Here is a 20,533-nt window from a genome sequence, read left to right as displayed (position 1 = left end):
CCAGCATGGGCTCCCCAATGCAGAGGGGAATCCTACGCCTCCAAGCTGGATCCAGGCAAGCCGGGGGCCACATCTGACCCCCGGGCCGTAGGTTCTTCACTGCTGGCCTAGAGGGATGGCCAAGAAAAAAAAAAAAAAAAAGATGCTGAAGGAAAGAAGAACAAGACCAAGGAGAGGTAGGGTTCATTCATTTAGTTCCTGTCTGTTTAAAAAAACCCACCGTTGCCAGAGTCCCGTAATTGATGGCTGTGATGCTGCTAATGGTTTGCACTGAATCAGGGTTACTTTACAATATGAACAGCTCCTTTAATATAAAATAAAATTGAGATTTTTAATATCAAAATAATGTGATTGTCAATACATTTTAAAAAATCATAAAATCTGGCACATTACTACCAGAAACTCACCTGCCCAAAGCACTCATGGATATGCTGTAGGGCAGTGGTTTGCAAGTAAGGTAACATGGAGTCTGGGAGTATGCAACGGTATCCTGGGGGTACATCAACCATCAAGATATTTGCCTAGTTTTGCAACAGGCGACATTTACGGTTGGCCACAGGCTCCAAGACACAGAATACTCTCAACTAGGCAATATAACATTTCACAGGCTGAGCCAAAACTATTTCCATCCACTGAAGTCTTTGAGAAAGAGGTTCTCCCACTGAAACTAACTGTGCAACTACATTTTCAAAGACATCTAGGTGGCCTGGCATTACCATTGTTTCTGCTTGAGGTCTGAATCCTAACAGGCACTGAACCCTATGCAACTTGACAGATATTTTGTGTACTGCCCTTTTTAAATTTGCAAGAGAGCTACTGCCATTTGATGAGGCAGAGTTGCTATAGTATGTTAAAAGATTGTCATAGAGACTTTAACTTCATTCTCTTTCTTTTTGCTTTTTCTTTAATACAAGTATGTTTAGAAATATGTTTCAGTAAATGCTGATTTCTGCCATATACACAAACTGATTCCATTAATAAATAAAGTTTACAAATAGGCAATGCTGTTTGAGAACAATAGTGTGATTTTAAAATTATTTACTCTGTATATTTTGATGTGACATTTAAGTGTTAAACACCAGCACTTTTTGAATCAGTGTTTGTCATTAAATTATCTAAAACTCCATAAATTTCCACAACTGTGAACATTTTTCTTTTTAAGATTTAAAAGATTAAACATTGATGTTATCTCCTTTTTAAAAAAGGAAAACTGAAAAAATATTTTTTTCAGGATGAACATACATGGTTGTTCTTTGGACTAAAAAAATATAACTTGAACATTGAATGAACTCGAGTTGTGTGGTGACTGAAATTTGGCTCACCCAGCATCCTATATTCAGTGTTCTAGGACTGGCATGACAGAAAGGTAATGCAGATAAGACTAGTGGTGCATTCAAAGAATCGTGAGAGGCTATTTGCATAGACCCAGTCTACACTCTCCATGCCAGATTTTTTCACACACTAATATTAAAGAAAAAAATAAAACAAATTTGAGTGATAACCAACACCAATATAGAAGCTGCCGGATTGCTGAAAAACACCAAACACAGACATGTACAGCTGCCTATGTGGCACTGCTGTTGAACTGCACAAAGCAGACATTATACTAGTTTGGTTCAGAGTTTTGTCTTAGAAAGTCCAAAACAAAGAATCATGTTCTAGCCTCAGATACTGACAGTGCTGCAGGTATCATCTATGTGAGGACTGGGCACAATAAAGCTCGCGGGCTGAATCCAGCCTTCCAAACCACCAGATCCGGCCTGTGGATGCAGTGAGGAGCCTCAGGTGCATTCCCTGCCCACCCTGCCTGCCCCCGCACGCCACTCAGAAAAGCAGCTGCTGGGCAATTTGTGTTTCACAGCTGGGGGTGCTGCTCCCCGCCCCCAACCCAACAATCCCACTGGTCGGTTTCTAGCCAATAAAAGCTGCCTGTTTGAAGAACAGGCAGCAGGAAAAGCACCACTCCCCTCAGGCTCTTACTCACAGATGCACATGGCCCCTGCAGAAGCATCAGGGGAAAAAAAAAAACAATTTAAGTTCTGTAGAAAGAAACAGGGAATATGCTCTAGGAATATGTCAGACCAACAAATGGGAAACAAAACCACTTTCTCCGATCACCTACACATTCCTTACATGTTAATCCCAACAGCATACTTTTGGGATTATGGTACAATCCACATAGCCATTCCACGAGGAGTAACGGTAGTTGGAATTAGAGAGACTAATTCAAATTACCTACTCCGTGCCGCGTGTAGCCGCGGGCACGGAGTCCGCACTAACGGGGATTTAAAAATGGCGGCGCCCAGCAAGATGCAAATTGAAGACCGGGATATTCATTGTCCAAACTACGGTGGCAGTTTAGACATACCCTGGGTGATGAGCTCCATTCAGCCTGTTCCAATAACCATTCAGGACTATATTCAGGGTGTGGCGAAACAGCTGAGGGCCAACAACTAGGCTAACCACATGAACGGGCAGCCAAGAATTCCCTCTGCTTCAGGAGATTGCTTGCGTGGCACAGTACAGCATAGGACACACAGTGATGGTGGGATGCATTGTGCTCCACTTAACCCTTTGCTAGTAAAGTGATCCTTTTTGGTGTTCTTAGACTATTGTAAATTATACATGTGCCTGGTTTGGACATAAGGTGGCCCAGATTGATGAGTGCAGACAAGTATCATAAGCTACCTTTTTTTTTCCCCTCTCTGCCCTGCAATCCTTCCCATGAGTACTAAACATTGGATCCTGTTCTTTTAATCTGATCACCATAAATATCACTTTGGTGGCATAGTCTCACAACTGGAACTGTTCAGCCCACATTTTCAGCCCTCTTATCCCGAAACAAACAGGTTATTGTAATCTAAGTGATGATCTAAGTGCTAGTTGAGCCAAAACTTTGTTTTCTTTGTATCTGTGGCTAACATAGAAGGAGTCAGTTCCTACACTGTAATCTTACTAAGAATTCTAGAAAAATCTTAACACACAACCAATGGTCTAGCAGCACCTTAAAGACTAACAAAACATGTAGATGGGATCATGAGCTTTCGTGGGTACAATCCACTTCTTCAGATGAATGGAGTATTAAAGGTCCAGTTCCAAAATGGGGGGGGGGAAGAAGGAAGGGAAAAAATAATAGTGAATTAGAGTGTACATGTTACATAAAGCTTAGAGAGCAGGTGCAAATTGTTCTTAAGTACCCATTGTTTGGTTGGTTAAGTCATTAGGATGTGGAAGGTACTGTGCTAGCCAGGTAATGTCTTTATTCAGACCTTTGTGATGGGTCACAAACCTGTAAATGAAGTTAAGTTCCAATGACTTATGTGTATTTGACTTATGGAACTGGCCTGAAACAACACGATGACTTTGAGATCCATTAATGAGTGTCTGGGCAGGTTAAAGATGTTCTCCAACAGAGTTCTGTGTGTTGCCTTTTTGGATATCTGACTTGTATCCATTAATTCTTTCCCATATAGACTGTCCAGTTTGGCCAATATACATGGCAGAGGGGCACTGCTGGCATAAATCACATTAGTGGATGTGCAGTTAAATGAGCCTCTGATATAGTGGCGGATGTGGTTGGGTCCAGTGATGAAATCAGATGTGTGGACAGAGTTGGCACCGGGGCTGATTGTAGGGGTGGGTTCCTGGGTGATGATGATGGGAGGTGGAAAGAATTTGTTTGAGGTTAGGGAGCTGTCTGTAGGAATCATCTGAAGAAATGGGCTGTACCCATGCTCATGATACCATCTACATGTTTTGTTAGTCTTCAAGATGCTGCTAGACTATTCATTGTTTTTTAAGTTTTACTAGTTACAGATTAATTCAGATACCCCTCTGAAGCTTAAGAATTCTAGGTCCAATATAAATGATTGGCAGATTCAAGCCCATTGCTTCACAAACAATAGCAAAAGTTCTACAATTATACTTACCGAAAAATTATTTAAAACGTTCTTCTGCAAGGAAACATTCTTCTGCATTCAGGTAATTGCTGTTTGATTTTTGCCCTGACTCAGGAAGATATATATCTTTTATTAAAAAAAAATATTAAAGGTAATACAACCCAAAGACCATATCCCTACTCCCTAGACTTCTGCTAAGCACTGAAACATTATGAAGCATAATCTGACTGTCACAGAGACATGCTATACTACATAACACCATGACAATCAGTTCGTTAGTGACATTATCCTCCATTATACTAATCAGTCCATGAAAGAGTGAAGACAAGTAATGGGACAGTTAGTTTAATTATTGTTTAAACATTTAATTAAAAACAGATTATATATCAGCCTTGAACATGTCTAGCCTCCCACTCAAACTTAGTCACCATGGTAAGAAGTAAGCGAGTATATCTTTGTGAATGCAATAGTACATTTTTGTGACAGGTTCAGAGGCCCGGGTCCTGTTTTCAGTATTCAAGACTAGCTGGATGTCTGAGGTGGAAAACTGCATTCAAGGCAATGGATGTGGTCCAGTCTAAGCCAGTGATGGGCAATTTGCAGCCTGTGGGCCATATGCAGCCCACTGGGGTTCATATGCAGCCCACTGGGGTTCATATGCAGCCCACTGGGGTTCTATGGGAAGGCCCACTTCCCACATGCAGGGCTGCTCCACTGATTGTGTGCACGTAATTTTTTTCTTACTGGCTTTATTCAAGTGACACATAAAGCAAGAGCATGTGAATTGAGGTGTGTGCAACCAGCACCCAACACTGAACCATAGCAGCTCTTCGATTGCATTCAGACAGAATGCACAGCTCTCACAGTCAATCAGCACACCCTGCAAATTCTAGGTACGCAAGCTCAGTTAGCAAAACTACCCTATCCTGGGAGACCATCTTGGTTAAAACACTCTTGTGGCCCACTGAGATGAAGAAGGGCTACGCATGGGCACCCTAGGATAACGAGTGGGTCACATCGCTGGTCTAAGACATTATGGTGTGCAGTACTGTCCATCTGAGCAGAAGCTGGACTGTTCCCAAAAGCTGATATTTCAGCAACAGCTGTTTGTGCTATATGGCCGGGGGGGGGGGAGGGGGGGAGGGGAGTGAGGGGCAAGGGGTTACAATATTAAAGCTTGTCTCGAATTTAAAGAGAAAATTGTTTTCTTGAAATCCTGGCTTTGCAGAAAATACTGGATTCTCCCCAAGCTGCTGCTGTTATTCCAGCTTTGAAGGTCAGCACCCAGAACAGCTTGAAATAGTTGATTGAACTGCAAAAGACTTAAAAGATCCTACAAGGTCATAAGACCCCCAATGTCTGCTCAGACTGATTTTAATACACATAGTGAACAAAATAATTAAATTTAAAATAAATCCTGTAATAAAAATGTAGGGAGCAAATTAAAGCCTAATTTTTTTGCTGTGTCCTGCACATCATGTAGCCCTATTAATTTCCTTATGGCTATACACCTGATAAATCCAGGAAGAGTTTGGAAGAAACATATCACTTATTTGGTGTTTGTATGTTTTGGTCATGAGTTATTTTTCAGTGTTCCCACCCACTGCCCATCAGGGAGAAATAATTCTATGAAGAATTAGGACGAGGCACTCAAAATATGTAAATAACTCTCTCACTGTGGTAGCTGATGTGCAGAGTAGCTAATGGTAAATGTGAACCTATTTAATAGCAATCACTGTACTTCTGAAAATTTGTGTTCTCCTCCTTCTTTCTGCCTACTTATATGCAACACTTCACTATAGTATCTGAACACCTTGTATTGTAGTTTGAGTTCTCTTTGCCAATCCCAGTCAGACAGCTGAGCCGATGTTCTGCTGCCTATCCTCCAAGTTTCCACCTGCCAAATTGTTAAAAAAAAAAAAAAAAACACACACACACCCTAAAATATTTCCCTATTATTGCTTTTCCATGTCAGCTTTTGGTGCTGCGGACTAATGATGGGCTACAAAGGCCACTGGTCTGATTTAGTATGGTAATTCCTGTTTCCCCAACCAATTGTTGCAATGCTACAGAAATTTCACATGATTGCAAATAGGACAGGATGTGTTCCACAAGACCATCTTTGTATAAGATGTGGTCCACAATATGAAAAAGTTCAAGAACCCTTGTTCATATATATCAGAGAATCAAGCTCAACTACTATCTCTTCCAAGAAATTATTCCCTCCTATGCTGTGCAGAAGTCTGTAACAGGGTAGTATCTAGATGCTAGATAAATGAAAGAATTTCTTCATTAAGCACTGATCTCTCTCCCTCCCTCCCTCCCTCCCTCTCTCTCCCTCTCTCTCCCTCTCTCCCTGTCCCCAGGAATACTAGAAATTAGTTTAATATTTGTCATTCATTTAATCCAGGCAACATAGAATTGCAACCAAAATGCCCAGTGCTTCCATCAATGAAATGACACGCTGAGAATATATATGAAATAATGCCATTGAAAAAGACTTATTATATCACTGGATAAGTCCTGTGGGGGAATAGGTAGGGTTCATCAGCTTTGGCAAGCAACACACACATCAGAGTTTTCTTTCTCCTTTGAGAAATTCTTTCAATGCAAGAGTTGTTAAGCATGGACAGCCAACTAGTAAATCTCACCCAATAGATGTGATTGGGTGAACCCCAGAAGTCTAGGGTCTTCCCTACAAGCAGCATGCAACAGCCTTGTCTGACTATGGCAGGAACTGCTAAAGCTAAAGAAGTGAATTAGTAAAATGGAATATAAGAATGTTGACTTGGAGTTTGGCGCAGTGTGAAGTCTTGAAGAGCAAACACAACGTGTTTACAAGAGATCAGTCGGAAAGGCCAAAATGCTGATTACGGCTGCCACTCTGTGCTACTGCCTTTGTATCAGAGGCAGCAGCGCGGGGTGGCAGGCAACCAGTCCGCCAGCTGGGCAGTCTATTTGAATCAACCCATTTGGTGAGCCAGATCCGGCACAGGGAGGCCCTTTTGCCCACCTCTGCCTTAGATATAACAATTTATTAATAAGTGTGCGACTGGCATCAACAGTATTACAAATACGAGAAGAAAGTAGGAATCAGGTTAAGAATGAAGGCATCTTTCTTTGGATCAATATTAAAAAACAATGTTTCTTTAAAATTAAAAAAAAAGGGGAAAGATAGACAAAGGACAGTTGTTAAAATTCATCATATTAAATTCCACTGGAAATAAAATGAATTTGTCAGGAGACTAAAGACTGAATGAACAATCCAGTACTAAATATCCCCTTGTGCCAAGAAAATCTAAACTTCTTGCCTGTGCAACGGAGCTTCATAATTCAAAGAGAAGAAAGTACAACTCAATCAAAGTCTTTCTAACAAGCAGATCTTATTCTTTTTCCAAAGGGAGATCAGGGAAAGGCTCGAGAAGTTTCATCAAAAGCTCTGCTAACACAGGCTATGTCTACACTGGCATGATTTTCCGAAAATGCTTTAACAGAAAAGTTTTCCGTTAAAAGCATTTTCAGAAAAGCACGTCTAGATTGGCAGGATGCTTTTCCGCAAAAGCACTTTTTGCGGAAAAGCGTCCGTGGCCAATCTAGACGCGGTTTTCCACAAAAAAGCCCCGATCGCCATTTTCGCAAATCGGGGATTTTTTGCAGAAAACACTACTGTGCTGTTTACACTGGCCCTTTTGCACAAAAGTCTTTTGGAAAAAGACTTTCACCCAAACAGGAGCAGCATAGTATTTCCGGAAAATCACTGACTATTTTCCATGAGCTCGTCAGTGCTTTTCCGGAAATTCAAGTGGCCAGTATAGACAGCTGGCAAGTTTTTCCGCAAAAATCACTTGATTTTGCGGAAAAACTTGCCGGTCTAGACACAGCCTCAGAGTCAATCTGTTTGATACCTTATCAAAACCTCTCATTTCTATAAGCTTCACTAAAACATACCGGGTGCGTCTAGACTGGCATGATTTTGCACAAAAGCGGCCGCCTTCGCACAAAAACTTGCCAGCTGTCTACACTGTCCACTTGAATTTGTGCAAGAGCACTGACTTTGTAATGTACAAAATCAGTGCTTCTTGTGTAAATACTTTCACGCTCCCGCTCAGGGACAAGCCCTCTTGCACAACAATACTTGCACAAGAGGGCCAGTGTAGACAGGCACCTTAATTTTTTGCGCAAGAAAGCCTGATGGCTAAAATGGCCATCAGAGCTTTCTCGCGCAAAAGCACGTCTAGATTGGCACGGATGCTTTTGTGCAAAAGCATCCTTGCCAATCTAGACGCTCTTTTGCAGAAATACTTAACGGAAAAATTTTTCCATTGAAAGTATTTCCGCAAAATCATACAAGTCTAGACTTAGCCACCGAGTGCTCCAAAGACATAGGCTATAATCAGATGTCCTCTGTCAGTGAAAAAGACATCATCCATTAATGAATATGTTAGGGAAAAGCAGAAGAGAGTTGTGGACAGAGAAAGACATCTGAAAGCCCCAGAGTGCAAATATATAAGTTATGGCTCAATTCTGACAAGCTTGGGCCGCTTGGATAAATATATATGGATGCAACAATGAACCTCCACCTTGTCTCTCCATCTGAATGCCCAGCTACCCATCACATTGTGCAAATACTGCACAGGGCGTGGATAGAAACATGCCTCTTGAAAAGTGATTTTCACATGGAGGAAAACTTAAGAGACATTTGTACAATAAATAATTTTGGCTGACTGTAATTTTCTGCCTCTACTTTGTTCTCATGGAAGAGCTGAGTATTAAAGAGTGTTGTGCTTCCTCAGACTGCAGGTTCTCTCTCTGGAGTGACGGGCAGCCTCAAAAGATTTGGCAAAGCAGTTTGGATACATAGCTTGATAAATTTAAACTCTTATTTAAAACAAGCTCTCCGATGCTGTTTGCTAGGCTACTGGAGGGTTGTTTGGCACCTATGAGCAACCTGCAGCCAGGGCAGCCGGGGGAGGGGGCAAAGAAAGGCACTTGCTCTGGGGCCCAGCTCTTACTACATTTGAACTGCAGAGCCGCAGCAGGGGTAGCTCTTGGACTCAGTGTGAGCTGGTGCAGAGCGCCTTCCCTTATCGATTACACGATTAGTCGATACAAATTGTATCAACTAGACGATTAGCCAATTACCTACCTCTTAACATCCTTAATCTATATACTAACAAACATTTGACTTGTGTCATCTGAAATAATCTACCCACTACTCAAGGCAGCCACTACAAACCACAAGCAAGACAAAAAATGTACACTGATAGCCAATCAAGTTCATACAATATTTCACAATCTTCGTATCTTCAAAAAAGATGCTAAAAAACAGCAATACATTTCAGAAGTTTTTAACTAAACAAGTAAACAAACTTGTTTACAACAAACTACAAAAGTGTAAACACTTTTCATCATGGATGTTACTGGAAACCACCCAACCCCACTGTTCTCAGGCTTTTGCCAGCAGAGAGTATGCTAATGAAGTGCTCATTTGCATATCTCTGCCAATGGGTTTTGTGCAAGAGGTTTGTGCAAAAACAAGCATCGGCAGAGATATGCAAATGACAGCGCAACAAATGCTAATGAGCACTTCATTAGCATACTCTCTGCCGGCAAAAGCCTGCAGTGTAGACACAGTCTCAGAGTTCAGAACTAGAAGACAGCAATTTCTGATTTTTTCAACCAATTTCTGACACTAATAACATGTGAGACCTTGTGCTTATTCATAACTCCACTAAATTTGATGGAGTTACTCCACATTTACACCTGTGTGACTGAGTCAGATTCTGACCCAATGTGTCTTGCTAAATTAGTAAAGCAATTTTAAAACTCACAGTAGTGCCATATTTTATACAGTATCTTGTTCAAAGCAAAGCACACAGCTGCTGAAGAACATCAAACTCTTTGAGCACTTTAGTGTCTGAATGATAAAACTGGTAACTCAAATATAAGAAATTAATTGCCATTTAAAGACTTTCTTGTTCAGTGTATTCTATTTGAAAAATACATCTTTCAGAGCAATATGTATTATTCATCTAATGGACTTTTACAGAGAACACAGCTTCAGAATAACCTAAGACCTTACCTTTCACGTTTGCAAGAATCTTAGGAAAAGAAATTCTAACTAATATTTCTTGCTACACATTTTCTAGACATTGGAGCATTAAAACACATTTTTAAAAATCATCAGGGTGAACCCTCACATACAAGTATAGCTAAGAACATCAAATAAAATCTTGATTTTTCCACCCATAATGCAACCAAAATCAGAAGCAGTGTAGTCAGAAAAGGTCAAACCCGCACTTCAGAGACCCCAATGAAAAAAAAAAACCTGTAAAGTCCTAACAGATGCTTTATGCAATATACACTTGGTGCAATGACAAGGAGATGAACTAAAATCTCATTTAAAATAGTAAAATACAAGTTTATGACAGAACCCAGACTCCTGGCAATGTATAAAAAGAGGCTTTGGCTTCTACATGGAATACATTACCCCTTTGGATATTGGAATGTTATATAATATTTATGTGGTTTCATGTTTTTTTCTCTTGTTTCAGGAGGTAACTAGTGGTGTCTCCTGCAGGGGGTCTATACTCCGACCAATCAGCTTCAGCAGGTGGGAGGACCTTCCTCCCTCCCCCTCCCTTTTTAATCAGTTAACTGATTAAACTTAATGCATAAGCGGTGAACCAATTAAACAGGATTTTACATCCCTAATTTTACATGGAAAAGTTTTGACTTATACATGTGAGCTCAGAGAAGAGTCCAAGATTTTTCTGATATGACTCTGCCCATGCAGAATACTGGCCAGTACTGGCTTGTGCAGAACGCTTGTCCACTGGGACAGAATAAAACATGGGTTCTCAACCTGGAGGCTACATTCTGATAACTGGGAATTGCAAATACCCTGCCTTTTCCATGTTGCTAAAAAGGAATGGTGGTGGGTCCCAGTGCACTCCCAATATGGAAAATGTTGAGAACCAGTGTTCTAGAAAGTAACGTTTACTAATGGCTGTTTACAGATCAGTAATTTATGGCCTAACTCTGCTCCAAATTAAATGAATGGGAGTTTTTATCAATAATTTCAAAAGAATCTAGGCCAATGTTGAGTGCTTTTGAAAAGCCTGCCCTTTATTTCTGCCACATACAAAGAATACTGCTTAGCTTAGCACTTACATGATAGTTTTTTATCTGCTGATTTCAAAGTGCTGTGCAAAAGGTAAGTACATGTGATTTTCTCTATTTTACAGTTGGAGAAACGGACACTAAGAAAGGTTAAGTGATTTGCCTAGGTCTACACTGGCAGCTTCTTGAGCAAAAACTTGCCTACTGTCTACACTGCACGTGTGTTCTTGTGCAAGTAAATTTACAGTATAGCATTGTAAAACAGGGCTTCTTCTGGAAAAGTTATTCCTCTTCCCATGAGGAAAAAGCCCTCTTGCGCAAGAGCTCTTCCACAAGAGGGCAGTGTAAACAGGCAACATGAATTTCTTGCACAAGAAGACCCTCTGGTTAAAATGGACATCAGAGCTTTCTTGCGCAACAGAGCATCCACACTGCCATGGATGCTCTTGTGCAAAAGCACATGCCAGTGTAGACGCGCTCTTGTGGAAGACTTTTTGCGCAAGAACTCTTCTGCAAAACAGTTCTTGTGCAAGAAGCTGCCAGTGTAGACATAGCCTAGGTGAAAGGAAGAATTGGGAAGAGAGCTCATGTCTCCTAATTTTAAGTCTGTTGTATCCTCCGGGTTACACTGCCTCCTGTTTGTTTTTTCCCCCGCAGATGTAATGCTTTACAGCTTTTTAAAAATCTGGATTGAAGTTAGATGCTAAAGTGGTCTCAATACATTTAGGAGCAGGAATGTATGCGCATACCTTTTGTGGATTTTTTAAAAAAGATGTTCTTTTAGACTACCAAGAGTGAAGTCAGTTAATGAGTTATGAATCAGATATTAACCGCAGCTTCTCTCTCCATACAGCGTCAGAAGCAAGCACAGAAAAGAGAAGAAAAGGACACTAAATGAAATTAATGGGTAGCAGGTTTAAAACTAATAAAAGGAAGTTCTTCTTCACACAGCCAACCTGTGGAACTCCTTGCCAGAGGAGGCTGTGAAGGCTAGGACTATAACAGAGTTTTTAAAAAGAGCTAGATAAATTCATGGAGGTTAGGTTCATAAAAGGTTATTAGCTGGGGGTAAGGAATAGTGCCCCTGGCCTCTGTTTGTCAGAGGCTGGAGAGGGATGGCAGGAGATAAATTGCTTGATCACTGTCTTCGGTCCACTCCCTCTGGGGCACCTGGCACTGGCCACTGTCAGCAGACAGGATACTGGGCTGGATGGACCTTTGGTCTGACCCAGTATGGCCATTCTTATGTTCAAAGGGCCTGACAAGACCATATTTACTTTGCTTTTAAGAAGTGCATAGTACAGGATGAACCTCCCCCTCATCTGGCACTCTCTGGTCAGGCAACATTTGTCATCCGGCATGATTTTAACTAACTGGATGTTCACTTATCATGGCTGTGGCCAAATTTCCCACAGTCCCAAAAAGTTTGTTTACAGCCACCAGTCCTAGCTCTCCTTGTTCTATGATGTTACTTAGCTCTAATTTACCCCTAAATGTCTTCTAAGAGCTGGAAGTGTCGGTAATGCTGCTAGATAATATTGACATCCCATGGTCCAGCAAATTCTCTGGTTCAGCACTGCGCAGATCCCGAGGATGCTGAACTAGAGAAGTTCAATCTGTACAGATCTTGGCTAGGTTATTTTGTAATGCAGCCAAAAGATCCTAAGAGCTAAATGAACTTTTGGATTAATACATCTAGTCAAGGCATAAAAGAGAGCATGTCATACTGAATAAAAGAGCATAGCTTGGATTCAGAAGGAGTGGGAGCAATTTCTCCATCAATCACAGAGAAGTAATTTTCAAAAAGTTTTGAATAAAGGGTTTAATTGTATATTTGTCTTCAAGAATCTGTTTAATTGTATATTTTTGCTATTTTAATTTCCAGACTAGGAGTAGCAGGCAAAATTCAGCATCTTAGATACTGTATAGCCTCAGGCTTCTCATATAGAAATGGTATCACTGGCAGAATGAATTGAAGTAATAAGTAATCATTGAAGAAGTCAATGGCATTTTACCCGATAACACCAGGACATAATTTGGCCCACTGTTTATAGCGGACGGCTTATTTCCTGCAACTATTCTGGTATCAGATTAGTTTAGAGATTCTGGATCAAGATGGCTAAGGTATATCAAATTTTGCCATTTGAAATGTAAATTCTACTATCCTGGAACCAATATGAATATAACAACACTGCATACAAAGTCTTGTTCAGTCACTTCTGCTACTTCGGCCATGTCTCCACTTGCTGTAGGATTGATGCTGATTGCAGGATTCTAAGAACTAGAGATCAGGTGAAGGTTGAAGTTATGGGAAGGTCGTCCATGGTAGCTGGGGAGGAATTTACCTTTGGTTACACATTCATGTGATTACATGTATGTAAATGGAGGCACAAGTTGGCTCTTTCTACATTTCATGCCTTGCCAAGTGGTGCACATTCAAGATTTCACACACACACACACACACACACACACACACACACACACACACACACACACCCCTACCATCAGTCAATGAAGCACAAAGAATGTACACATTGCTATCCTGCTTTACTCACAAAATCATCTCTAACTTTTCACTGGCTAGGAGACAACACTAAAGACATTTTTATTTACTATTAATGGCTATTTATTATTTTTTTTAATATACTGGAGTTTGTACAACATTCTTTCTTCTTCATCAGCAGTAGCTTGTAACATTAAACAAGACAAGGCACTAACTAATGAATAAAGTATTCTGGACAAACCAGAATAGGCAAGATGTTCAACTAGGTAACCTAACAGATCTTTTCTCTTTCCTATTTCTATTATTGTTGGTACACATGGACCTCTACAAGCAGAACTAATGCTGCACAGAGATGAGAATATGCTGGTATCAAAGCTCTAAGATTCAACCTCTGCTCTTGTTTTTCATAAGATTTCCAATCCCTTTCTCACAGATGTTACTGCTCCATTTGCTGTTGGACATTGAATAAACCATCCTACTACATGAGTTGCAGATAAGTGTAGAACTCATGAATGAGGGATCTGCGAGAAAGGTCTTCTACTGGTTATCTTTTGCTTCACACAGAGAACACTTCTCTCTCTTGTATTTTTGACCACTTAACCTCCATCCTTGAGTGGGAGAAGCACCATCTTGCTAACAGCATGCTCTGTCTCTTGGCAGTCCCTGGTCAGCCTGGCAGCTTGTGCTGATGTTTTCTGGAACGCCTCCAGCCACTTGCTTAACTCTACCTTTTTCTAAGCCCTGAAGTATCTCAGTTCTAGCAAATTATCTGTGTTTCTAGGGTTGGACAGAACAGACACCTCTTCATTGCTATAAGCCTGACTACTGCATTTGAAGGATTGCTGGGGTGCCCCTTATGTAGTTCAATACAACCTTTCTGCTTGGTTCCTCTAACCATCACTTTTGATTTTACTGGATGTCAAGTAACACATTAGAAAATGACACAGAGGCATACACCATGCTCATAAAAATAATACAACTATTTCCCAGTTTGTCACAGGTGTAGAATTGAGATGCAGAACATTCTCCACTAAGAAACAGACTAAATCAGCACCAACTCCTCTCACATACATGGCAATAAAGAGACTAGAGATTTTAGTAATATGCCATTACATAAATTATCTGGATTTGAATGGGTGGCACACAAACAGTGCATTATAAAACCTATTTCCTGAGTAACCTTAGCAGAGGCATCTTAACTCTTTTCAAATAAACTGGATTTCCAGCTATCATGCAGATAATATGGAAGAAAAGAAGCAAATATGCATAATAATTCTGTAATATATAAATAATGCTGATAGCATTTATTACATCCTCTCCCCCCAATAATTCACTTCATTGATTAGAAACCATAGAATCCCGGGGCCGGAAGAGACTTAAAAACCTCTAGGGATGGAGATTCCACTACCTCCCTAGGTAACCCATTCCAGTGCTCCCCCACCCTCCTAATGAAATAGTTTTTCCTAATATCCAGCCTAATCCTCCACAGTGCAACCTGAGACCATTGCTCCTTGTTCTCCCATCCTCCTTGGAATCTCCCTTCAGGAATTTGAAGGCTGCTATTAAATCCCCCTCACTCTTCTCTTCTGCAGACTAAATAAGCCCAAATCCGTCAGCCTCTCCTTGTAGGTCATGTGCTCCAGCCCCCTAATCATTTTGGTTGCCCTCTGCTGGACCCTCTCATGCGTCCACATCCTTTTTATATTGGGGGGGCGAAGAACTGGACACAACACTCCAGATGTGGCCTCACCGGTACTGAATAAAGGGGAATAATAACTTCTCTAGATCTGCTAGAAATGCGCCTTCTAATGCATCCCAATATGCCATTAGCCTTCTAATCAGATTAATTCTCTCTCACACACACACACACACACACACACACACACACACAGTCTTTCTAAATATTTGTTCAATTTTGGAAAGATTAAAAAACACAACTGCATTGACATTTAAGCAATACAGTATTATAAAAGTATTCAAGCTGTGATGGCAAATCTATGTTCCTCCATCTTAGCATTGTTTCCATTATAAATGCACCTAATACATCATGGGACATTGGTTAGTGGTATTTGAAAATAGTTTTTTCAGGAATTCTTAATTTAGAATCGATGTAAAAAAAATACAGAAGTCATATAACAGTGTGCATTCTCTCATCTATCCTCTGCTTTTATTATGTAGCTATGTTTCTAGTATGCCAAGTTCTCTTATTAATAGAATGGGATAAAGTAAATGGGATAACGTAAATAATAGCCATCAACTCTTGAATACTCAGTTTATCCCAAACCACTTCTCATTCCTCAGTTCAACTGGAATTCAATTCTGACATGCCTCCTGAACAGCTTGTACTATGCTTTCCCCTCATCCAAGAGTTCACTGCTTTATCAGAAGCCATGATTCCCCCGAGGCTTTATGGAAACACTTTACCAGCTTCCCCTCTCTCTTATTGAGGAAAAGAAATTAAATATTAATTATCCTAAAACATGGCTAACTCTGAAGACCCCAATTTCAGTTTCATCCTTTCCCTATGCAATGAAGTTATGTGGGAAAAAAACCATAGACTGAATGTTTGAAAAAAAAAATCATTGAATTATGATTATGGTAAGCAGACACCAGAGGTTATACTCATTACATTGCTTTAATTCTGACTATTATAATCAGAGCTGGGTAATTTCTACATTTTCTTACATAAATTATTACAATATTTAAAAAATCCTCTAATGCACTTGTTAGAAGCCTCCTTCGTCAAAAGTGTCTTCAAAAAATTGTTTGATTGAGGCTGACTTTTTAAAGCATTTAAGGTTTGTATTTCATTCTGCATTTTCACTATGAACCCCCAAAGACAGTGAACATAAAGGTACTCTGCTGAACAGCTTTCTCTTTTCCATTTAGCAAAAACCTCTTTTCCCCCCTTGCATTTTGACCAGAACTAAAATTAACATAGCAGTTTTTAGATAACATCACCACCCCCTAATTGAACCAGGAATGTTTAAAAATGAAACAGGGTTTGTTAATTACTTACTTCTCAAATGACAGAACAGGGATTACAAACGATTACTCCTGTGAGCCACATCTTCTGATGACGGAGCAGAAAATTTAAAATAAAAATGTTTGAATCCACAGGACTCCCTAGTCAGCCCAAACTAAGTCCTGCATTACATTTTTCAAATGGGATAAAGTAAGTAAGGACATACTGCAGCTGTCTGGATTATCTGTCTTACATTAGAGTCCATGTCATTCCATTACAATACAATGGATAGCAGGTGAGGGCACAATCTTTTCAACATTCAGAAAACTACCTTCTATGAAGACACAGAGTGAGAATAAACCCCCAGCTTACATAGTTTATACTAATCTCCTTTAGCTTCAACATTCTTGCTATTTGTGCTTTGACTGACTGCCAAAACTATTTCAGAGTGATTATCAAAACCCACCTTTCTGCTTTTAGCAAGCTATACAGCCTGTCATTTAAGTCTTCATAGACTTGAGAGTCTCATCCTGCAACTGCCCAGCTCAGGGATAGACAAAGCAAACTATGCATGAAATCTCAAACATTTCTATTATTTTTCACTGTGTGGGTTTAACCTTGCAATACATTGAGTCTAGAAGAGTCTTTTGTATTAAGCTTGCAGTCTGTTCACCTAATCTTACCTGATGTTAAGATAACATGATCTTGCATAACATGCCATCTCTTGGCAAAATTTGCACTAGTGGGAAGAATTCTTATTTTATTTTTTATTACAGAGGTCTGACCACAAAAATGGCCCTCTAGAATTGTTCAGTTCTAATCTTGGCTCTGCCATAGCTCCCTCTGATTTTAGGAAAGCAAGTAAGGTAATTATGTATCTGAGAATTAGTTTGATCGCAGGTGTAAGTGGTAGTGTCCTGTGTAACACCTGCTCACCAAGAGAAAAAAGGCTTTGAGCTCAGACCACACCCCGATGGACAGGGAATGCTGCCCTGGAGCAGCTTCAGGAGCTTGGCCCCAAGTGGATTTTAAACTCACTCCCCTCACGAATTGGCTCCTGCCTGCCACCCTGTGCTGCTGCCTCTGATAGACAGGCAATAGCACAAGGTGGCAGAGGGCTCCTCAGGAGTGGGGCCAGGAACGCATGGGCTGCCAGCCCCACCTCTGGGGACTATTCAATTACACACTAACGAACATCCCTAATCCACAATCTGGCTGTGGTAGTTTGGCATGAGTTTGGAAAATGAAAGCCATTCGGATATTGTTTTCAGGATTTTAAAAAACCCTGATTGGCTTGTTAGAGTTAATGAACTGAGAGAACTGCAGAGTTCTCTACCCAGAGAGTGGTTCTTATGCTAACCCTGTAATGTGACTTTCCCATCATCCACACTGGTCTACAGCCATGCAATTCTTTGTAGCATCCCGTACTTTACAAATTTAGTCCACTTAGACTAAGCCAAACCATCAAACTCCTTTGACTCGGAAGCAGAGTTTAAAAGTGAAGATCTAAGAAATTGGTCTTAAAAACTACTTAACTCTGTGAAGAGATCATGAACACAAGATTAAAGCTTTTTTTTAAAAAAAAAATGCAAAAGCCATCTCCTGCATTATGGCTATGTCTACACTGGCATGATTTTCCGAAAATGCTTTTAACGGAAAAGTTTTCCGTTAAAAGCATTTTCAGAAAAGTGCATCTAGATTGGCAGGATGCTTTTCTGCAAAAGCACTTTTTGTGGAAAAGCGTCCGTGGCCAATCTAGACACGGTTTTCCGCAAAAAAGCCCTGATCGCCATTTTCGCGATCGGGGCTTTTTTGCGGAAAACAGTACTGTGCTGTCTACACTGGCCCTTTCGCGCAAAAGTCTTTCGGAAAAAGACTTTTGCCCAAACGGGAGCAGCATAGTATTTCCGGAAAAGCACTGACGACCTTACATGAGATCGTCAGTGCTTTTCCGGAAATTCAAGCGGCCAATGTAGACAGCTGGTAAGTTTTTCCGCAAAAGCAGATGATTTTGTGGAAAAACCTGCCAGTCTAGACATAGCCTATGTGTTTCTGAGTTATGCCATTTTAAATCCTCACACAGTGATAACAGAACAGACTATGTCTGGATGGTGATATCGTAACCTATGCTGAAGCTCAGCAAATAATAATAAATAAAAAAACCACTCTCCAAAATGGAGAGCCAGGCACCAGCAACTAATACTGAGCTGGGAATCAATATCCTCCCTCCCCACAAGCTACCACAATAGAATGTTACTTATTCATAATAATTAGCAGTGTCAGTCTAGTTTAGCATTTTGGAGCGGGGCAGTGAAACATTTTTCTTCTCCCCACTCCAAAAATACAACCTTAACTTACTATGCACAGGGGAAGTAAGTGGAGGAAGTAACCATGGAGACACAATTTTAAACTTGATTTGAAAGGGGGAATTGATGGTTGAATGTAATTTGAGTGAAAGTGATCATGCAATGATGATTTCAAGGAAAGGAAGGGGTGAGAGCAGCAGCATAAGGACAACAGTCTTCAAAAAAGCAGACTAACATACTCAGGACATTATCTACACATGCAGAGCTGCAGCTGAGCCACTGCAGTGTGTCTAATGAAGATGCTTTATGCCAATAAAAGAGAACACCCTCATCGGCATAATAAAGCCACCTCCGAGAGTGTCAGCAGCTATGTCAGTGGGACAGCCTCTCAACCTGACAGAGCTGTCAATATTGGCACTTAAGTTACACCAACATGTGTCACCCAAAGGGGTGTTTTATTCACACCCCTCGTGACATAAGGTATGTCAACATAAGGTGTAGTCTATACTGCCTCATAGAACTGGTATGTATGGTCCCATGGGACGAAAATTTAAAGGAAAGAGGCATTCAGGAGAGCTGAGTTTCTCAAAAAGACAACAGTAAAGGTGCAATAGAAAACTATGCTGATAGGAAAGAAAGATGGGAAGAATAGTAAGAGGCCAATACAGTCCATCAAGAAGTGTTTAATGACCTGGAAAATAAAAAAGGAATCATACAAAAAGTGAAAAAAATGGATCAATTGCTAAGGATGAGGACAAAAATAGCATAAGAATGGAAGGAGGAAATCAGAAAGGCTAAGGCACAAAATGAGTTACATTTGGCAAAAGACAGAAAAGGCAGTAAGAGTTCTATAAATACACTAAGAGCAGGAAAAACCATAAAGAAAGTATAGGGTCCTCTATTTAGTGATGCCACAAAGGCTAAGGTGTTTAATATCCATTTTGTTTCCGCTGTCACTAAAAATGTTAATGACCAGACACTTAACAAAATTAATATTAACATGAGGGAAGGAACACACACCATAACTGGCAAACAACAGGTTGAAGAATATTTAGATAAGTATTCCATCCTTCTAAGAATGTTTTGAAAGCGTAGTGGAGATATTTAAGAGCAGGTTAGATAGACATCTATCAGAGACGGTCTAGACCCTTGTTCCCCTACACGGTGCCCGCGGGCGCCATGGCGCCCGCGGGGGCATTTCAATGAGCCCGCCAGGTGCTCGGGGCTGGCCTGGCCCCGGGCACATGGCGCACAGGCGCTTGTGGGAGGGGGCGGGGGTGGGCGCCGGCCCCGGGCGCGTGGCACTCGGCGGGGAGCGCCGGCCCCGGGCACGCGGCCCTTGGAGGGGGCCCTGTCCCCGGGCACGTGGCTATGGGGGGGCCCCGCCCCCGGGCGCACAGATGGGGGGGCCACCTCCGGGCGCGCAGATGGGGGGGGCGAGCGGCAAGGGGGGGCCCGCCCCCGGGCGCCCTAGTGTCCCCGCTCCCTGGTGCCCGGCGGGCAAACGGCCACGCCCCCTGGCGCCCGACAACCTCAAAAGGTTGGGGACCACTGGTCTAGACAGTATTGGGTCCTGCTGTGAGGACAGGGGACTAGACTCGATGACCTCTCAAAGTCCCTTCCAGACTCACAAATGGAGCGGCGGTCACCCAGCCCACAATCTCCATCTTGGAGCGCTAAATCATGCAACAGCAGGCATAGCCTGCTGGGCATTCTGGGAGTTATTGCCCTCAGCTTG

General features: G+C 41.3%; 1 long non-coding RNA gene across 2 annotated transcripts in view; it reads right to left on the bottom strand.

The window, feature by feature from the left end:
- The window catches only part of LOC142827868 (uncharacterized), a 50,675-nt gene that overhangs the window by 10,102 nt on the left and 20,040 nt on the right, over positions 1–20,533 (bottom strand). Inside the window, exon 2 of one of the 2 annotated variants that reach the window (XR_012902651.2) lies at positions 221–304. The exons of the other annotated variant lie outside the window; for it this stretch is intronic. This is a non-coding gene — a long non-coding RNA (uncharacterized LOC142827868). The remainder of the gene's footprint in view (positions 1–220; positions 305–20,533) is intronic. 2 annotated transcript variants of the gene reach the window in all.

Source organism: Pelodiscus sinensis, chromosome 3, assembly GCF_052426305.1.
Source record: "Pelodiscus sinensis isolate ZL-2025 chromosome 3, ASM5242630v1, whole genome shotgun sequence".
NCBI lineage: Eukaryota > Metazoa > Chordata > Testudines > Trionychidae > Pelodiscus > Pelodiscus sinensis.
The sequence above is the reverse complement of the archived record's forward strand: the minus strand, read 5'-3'. Positions and strand labels throughout refer to the sequence as shown.